Source organism: Schistocerca piceifrons, chromosome 4 (assembly GCF_021461385.2).
Source record: "Schistocerca piceifrons isolate TAMUIC-IGC-003096 chromosome 4, iqSchPice1.1, whole genome shotgun sequence".
NCBI classification, from domain to species: Eukaryota; Metazoa; Arthropoda; class Insecta; order Orthoptera; family Acrididae; genus Schistocerca; species Schistocerca piceifrons.
Genome location: NC_060141.1, coordinates 748,847,765 through 748,854,088, shown reverse-complemented (window position 1 = coordinate 748,854,088; position 6,324 = coordinate 748,847,765).

The following is a 6,324-nucleotide window of genomic DNA, read 5'->3' as shown; positions in this document are numbered from 1 at the left end:
GACTACATCTCCTCTCTTCCCTAGGAACGGCTTCATACGACTCATTCAGTAACACAATTATCAATTTTTACTGCTAATTCCGAGGGTAAGCTGAGGCGGAAATGTTAGTCAGACGGCTGAAGCGTTAGGAAACTAGTGCATACGAAAATATGTGTCATATCTGTAACCGAATAGGGATCCCAACGTAACGTGTTCACCGACCATAACAGCGACCGTAATCTAAAATACTGTGTCAACTTATTCCCACCCAGCCCTGTGTCTTTACTTGTCATGCTTATTTGCCGAATTCGGCGTTTATACTTGTCTGACGGTGATAGGATCCAGGTACGACACAAACTTTCAATGTCATAGATGCATCCAATGTTGCTTGAAGGGTATAGCTGTGTAATAAAGGCAGGAAACAAAGCCATGAATTCAGGGCTCCCAATCATCGACTACATCTCTTCTCTTCCCTAGGAACGGCTACATACGACTCATTCAGTAACACAATATTCAATTTTTACTGCCAATACCGAGGGTTAGCTGAGGCGGAAATGTTAGTCAGACGGCTAAAGTGATAGAAAAGTAGTGCAACGGGGCCTTCATGACATACGAAAGTATGAGTCACTTCTGTACCCGAATAGGGATCCCCACATAACGTGATCACCGACCATAAGAGCGACCCTAATCTAAAAAACTGTGTCAAGTTATTCCCACCCAACCCTGTGTCGTTACTTGTCATGCTTATTTGCCGAATTCGACGTTTATACCTGTCTGACGGTGATAGGATCCAGGTACGACACAAACTTTCAATGTCATAGATGCATCCAATGTTGCTTGAAGGGTAAAGCTGTGTAATGAAGGCAGGAAACAAAGACATGAATTCAGGACGCCCAATCATCGACTACATCTCTTCTCTTTCCTAGGAACGGCTACATACGACTCATTCAATAACACAATATTCTATTTTTACTGCCAATAGTGAGGGGGGCTGAGGTGGAAATGTTATTCAGAAGGCTAAAGCGATAGGAAAGCAGTGCAACGGGGCCATCATGACATACGAAAGTATGTGTCACTTCCGTACCCGAATAGGGATCCCCACATAACGTGATCACCGACCATAAGAGCGACCCTAACCTAAAAACTGTGTCAAGTTATTCCCTCCCAACCCTGTGTCTTTACTTGTCATGCTTATTTGCCGAATTCGGCGTTTATACCTGTCTGACGGTGATAGGATCCAGGTACGACACAAACATTCAATGTCATAGACGCATCCAATGTTGCTTGAAGGGTAAAGCTGTGTAATGAAGGCAGGAAACAAAGACATGAATTCAGTGCTCCCAATCATCGACTACATCTCTTCTCTTCCCCAAGAACGGCTTCACACCACTTATTCAATAACACAATATTCAATTTTTACTGCCAATAATGAGAGGGGCTGAGGCGGAAATGTTAGTCAGAAGGCTAAAGCGTTTGGAAAGTATTGCAACGGGGCCATCATGACATACGAAAGTATGTGTCACTTCTGTACCCGAATAGGGATCCCCACATAACGTGATCACCGACCATAACAGCGACCCTAATCTAAAAGAATGTGTCAACGTATTCCCACCCAACCCCGTGTCTTTACTTGTCATGTTTATTTGCCGAATTCGGCGTTTATACCTGTCTGACGGTGATAGGATCCAGGTACGACACAAACTTTCAATGTCATAGGTGCATCCAATGTTGCTTGAAGGGTAAAGCTGTGTAATAAAGGCAGGGAACAAAGACATGAACTCAGGGCTCCCAATCATCGACTACATCTCTTCTCTTCCCTAGGAACGGCTTCATACGACTCATTCAGTAACACAATATTCAATTTTTACTTCCAATACCGAGGGTTAGCTGAGGCGGAAATGTTAGTCAGACGGCTAAAGCGATAGAAAAGTAGTGCAACGGGGCCTTCATGACATACGAAAGTATGTGTCACTTCTGTACCCGAATAGGGATCCCCACATAACGTGATCACCGACCATAACAGCGACCCTAATCTAAAAAACTGTGTCAAGTTATTCCCACCCAACCCTGTGTCTTTACTTGTCATGCTTATTTGCCGAATTCGGCGTTTATACCTGTCTGACGGTGATAGGATCCAGGTACGACACAAACTTTGAATGTCATAGATGCATCCAATGTTGCTTGAAGGGTAAAGCTGTGTAATGAAGGCAGGAAACAAAGACATGAATTCAGGACGCCCAATCATCGACTACATCTCTTCTCTTCCCTAGGAACGGCTACATACGACTCATTCAATAACACAATATTCTAATTTTACTGCCAATAGTGAGGGGGGCTGAGGTGGAAATGTTATTCAGAAGGCTAAAGCGATAGGAAAGCAGTGCAACGGGGCCATCATGACATACGAAAGTATGTGTCACTTCCGTACCCGAATAGGGATCCCCACATAACGTGATCACCGACCATAAGAGCGACCCTAACCTAAAAACTGTGTCAAGTTATTCCCACCCAACCCTGTGTCTTTACTTGTCATGTTTATTTGCCGAATTCGGCGTTTATACCTGTCTGACGGTGATAGGATCCAGGTACGACACAAACATTCAATGTCATAGACGCATACAATGTTGCTTGAAGGGTAAAGCTGTGTAATGAAGGCAGGAAACAAAGACATGAATTCAGTGCTCCCAATCATCGACTACATCTCTTCTCTTCCCCAAGAACGGCTTCACACCACTCATTCAATAACACAATATTCAATTTTTACTGCCAATAATGAGAGGGGCTGAGGCGGAAATGTTAGTCAGAAGGCTAAAGCGTTAGGAAAGTATTGCAACGGGGCCATCAGGACATACGAAAGTATGTGTCATTTCTGTACCCGAATAGGGATCCCCACATAACGTGATCACCGACCACAACAGCGACTCTAATCTAAAAGTCTGTGTCAACTTATTCCCTCCCAACCCTGTGTTATTACTTGTCATGCTTATTTGCCGAATTCGGCGTTTATACCTGTCTGGCGGTGATAGGACCCAGGTACGACACAAACTTTCAATGTCATAGATGCATCCAATGTTGCTTGAAGGGTAAAGCTGTGTAATAAAGGCAGGAAACAAAGACATGAACTCAGGGCTCCCAATCATCGACTACATCTCTTCTCTTCCCTAGGAACAGCTTCATACGACTCATTCAATAACACAATATTCAATTTTTACTGCCAATAATGAGGGGGGGGGGGCTGAGGCGGAAATGTTTGTCAGAAGGCAAAAGCGTTAGGAAAGTAGTGCAACGGGGCCATCATGACATACGAAAGTGTGTGTCACTTCTGTACCCGAATAGAGATCCCCACATAACGTGATCACCGACCATAACAGCGACCCTAATCTAAAAGACTGGGTCAACTTATTCCCACCCAACTCTGTGTCGTTACTTGTGAAGCTTATTTGCCGAATTCGGCGTTTATACCTGTCTGACGGTGATAGGATCCAGGTACGACACAAACTTTCAATGTCATAGATGCATCCAATGTTGCTTGAAGGGTAAAGCTGTGTAATAAAGGCAGGAAACAAAGACATGAATTCAGGGCTCCCAATCATCGACTACATCTCCTCTCTTCCCTAGGAACGGCTTCATACGACTCATTCAGTAACACAATTATCAATTTTTACTGCTAATTCCGAGGGTAAGCTGAGGCGGAAATGTTAGTCAGACGGCTGAAGCGTTAGGAAACTAGTGCATACGAAAATATGTGTCATATCTGTAACCGAATAGGGATCCCAACGTAACGTGTTCACCGACCATAACAGCGACCGTAATCTAAAATACTGTGTCAACTTATTCCCACCCAGCCCTGTGTCTTTACTTGTCATGCTTATTTGCCGAATTCGGCGTTTATACTTGTCTGACGGTGATAGGATCCAGGTACGACACAAACTTTCAATGTCATAGATGCATCCAATGTTGCTTGAAGGGTATAGCTGTGTAATAAAGGCAGGAAGCAAAGCCATGAATTCAGGGCTCCCAATCATCGACTACATCTCTTCTCTTCCCTAGGAACGGCTACATACGACTCATTCAGTAACACAATATTCAATTTTTACTGCCAATACCGAGGGTTAGCTGAGGCGGAAATGTTAGTCAGACGGCTAAAGCGATAGAAAAGTAATGCAACGGGGCCTTCATGACATACGAAAGTATGAGTCACTTCTGTACCCGAATAGGGATCCCCACATAACGTGATCACCGACCATAAGAGCGACCCTAATCTAAAAAACTGTGTCAAGTTATTCCCACCCAACCCTGTGTCGTTACTTGTCATGCTTATTTGCCGAATTCGGCGTTTATACCTGTCTAACGGTGATAGGATCCAGGTACGACACAAACATTCAATGTCATAGATGCATCCAATGTTGCTTGAAGGGTAAAGCTTTGTAATAAAGGCAGGAAACAAAGACATGAATTCAGGGCTCCCAATCATCGACTACATTTCTTCTCTTCCCTAGGAACGGCTTCATACGACTCATTCAATAACACAATATTCAATTTTTACTGCCAATAATGAGGGGGGCTGAGGCGGAAATGTTAGTCAGAAGGCAAAAGCGCTAGGAAAGTATTGCAAGGGGCCATCATGACATACGAAAGTATGTGTCACTTCTGTACCCGAATACGGATCCCCACATAACGTGATCACCGACCAAAACAGCGACCCTAATCTAAAGGACTGTGTCAACTTATTCCCACCCAACCCTGTGTCGTTACTTGTCATGCCTATTTGCCGAATTCGGCGTTTATACCTGTCTGACGGTGATAGGATCCAGGTACGACACAAACTTTTGATGTCATAGATGCATCCAATGTTGCTTGAAGGGTGAAGCTGTGTAATAAAGGCAGGAAACAAAGCCATGAATTCAGGGCTGCCAATCATCGACTACATCTCTTCCCTAGGAACGGCTTCATACGACTCATTCAGTAACACAATATTCAATTTTTACTGCCAGTAGCGAGGGTTAGCTGGTTCGGAAATGTTAGTCAACGGCTAAAGAGATAGAAAAGTAGTGCAACGGGGCCTTCATGACATACGAAAGTATGTGTCACTTCTGTACCCGAATAGGGATCCCCACACAACGTGATCACCGACCATAAGAGCGACCCTAATCTAAAAAACTGCGTCAAGTTATTCCCACCCAACCCTGTGTCTTTACTTGTCATGCTTATTTGCCGAATTCGGCGTTTATACCTGTCTGACGGTGATAGGATCCAGGTACGACACATACTTTCAATGTCATAGATGCATCCAATGTTGCTTGAAGGGTAAAGCTGTGTAATAAAGGCAGGAAACAAAGACATGAATTCAGGGCTCCCAATCATTGACTACATCTCTTCTCTTCCCTAGGAACGGCTTCATACGACTCATTCAATAACACAATATTCAATTTTTACAGCCAATCATGAGGGGGGCTGAGGCGGATATTTCAGTCAGAAGGCTAAAGCGTTAGGAAAGTAGTGCAACGGGGCCATCATGACATACGAAAGTATGTGTCACTTCTGTACCCGAATACGGATCCCCACATAACGTGATCATCGACCATAACAGCGACCCTAATCTAAAAGAATGTGTCACCTTTTTCCCACCCAACCCCGTGTCTTTACTTGTCATGTTTATTTGCCGAATTCGGCGTTTATACCTGTCTGACGGTGATAGGATCCAGGTACGACACAAACTTGCAATGTCATAGATGCATCCAATGTTGCTTGAAGGGTAAAGCTGTGTAATAAAGGCAGGAAACAAAGACATGAACTCAGGGTTCCCAATCATCGACTACATCTCTTCTCTTCCCTAGGAACGGCTTCATACGACTCATTCAGTAACACAATATTCAATTTTTACTGCCAATACCGAGGGTTAGCTAAGGCGGAAATGTTAGTCAGACGGCTAAAGCGATAGAAAAGTAGTGCAACGGGGCCTTCATGACATACGAAAGTATGTGTCACTTTTGTACCCGAATAGGGATCCCCACATAACGTGATCACCGACCATAACGGCGACCCTAATCTAAAAAACTGTGTCAAGTTATTCCCACCCAACCCTGTGTCTTTACTTGTCATGCTTATTTGCCGAATTCGGCGTTTATACCTGTCTGACGGTGATAGGATCCAGGTACGACACAAACTTTCAATGTCATAGATGCATCCAATGTTGCTTGAAGGGTAAAGCTGTGTAATGAAGGCAGGAAACAAAGACATGAATTCAGGACGCCCAATCATCGACTACATCTCTTCTCTTTCCTAGGAACGGCTACATACGACTCATTCAATAACACAATATTCTATTTTTACTGCCAATAGTGA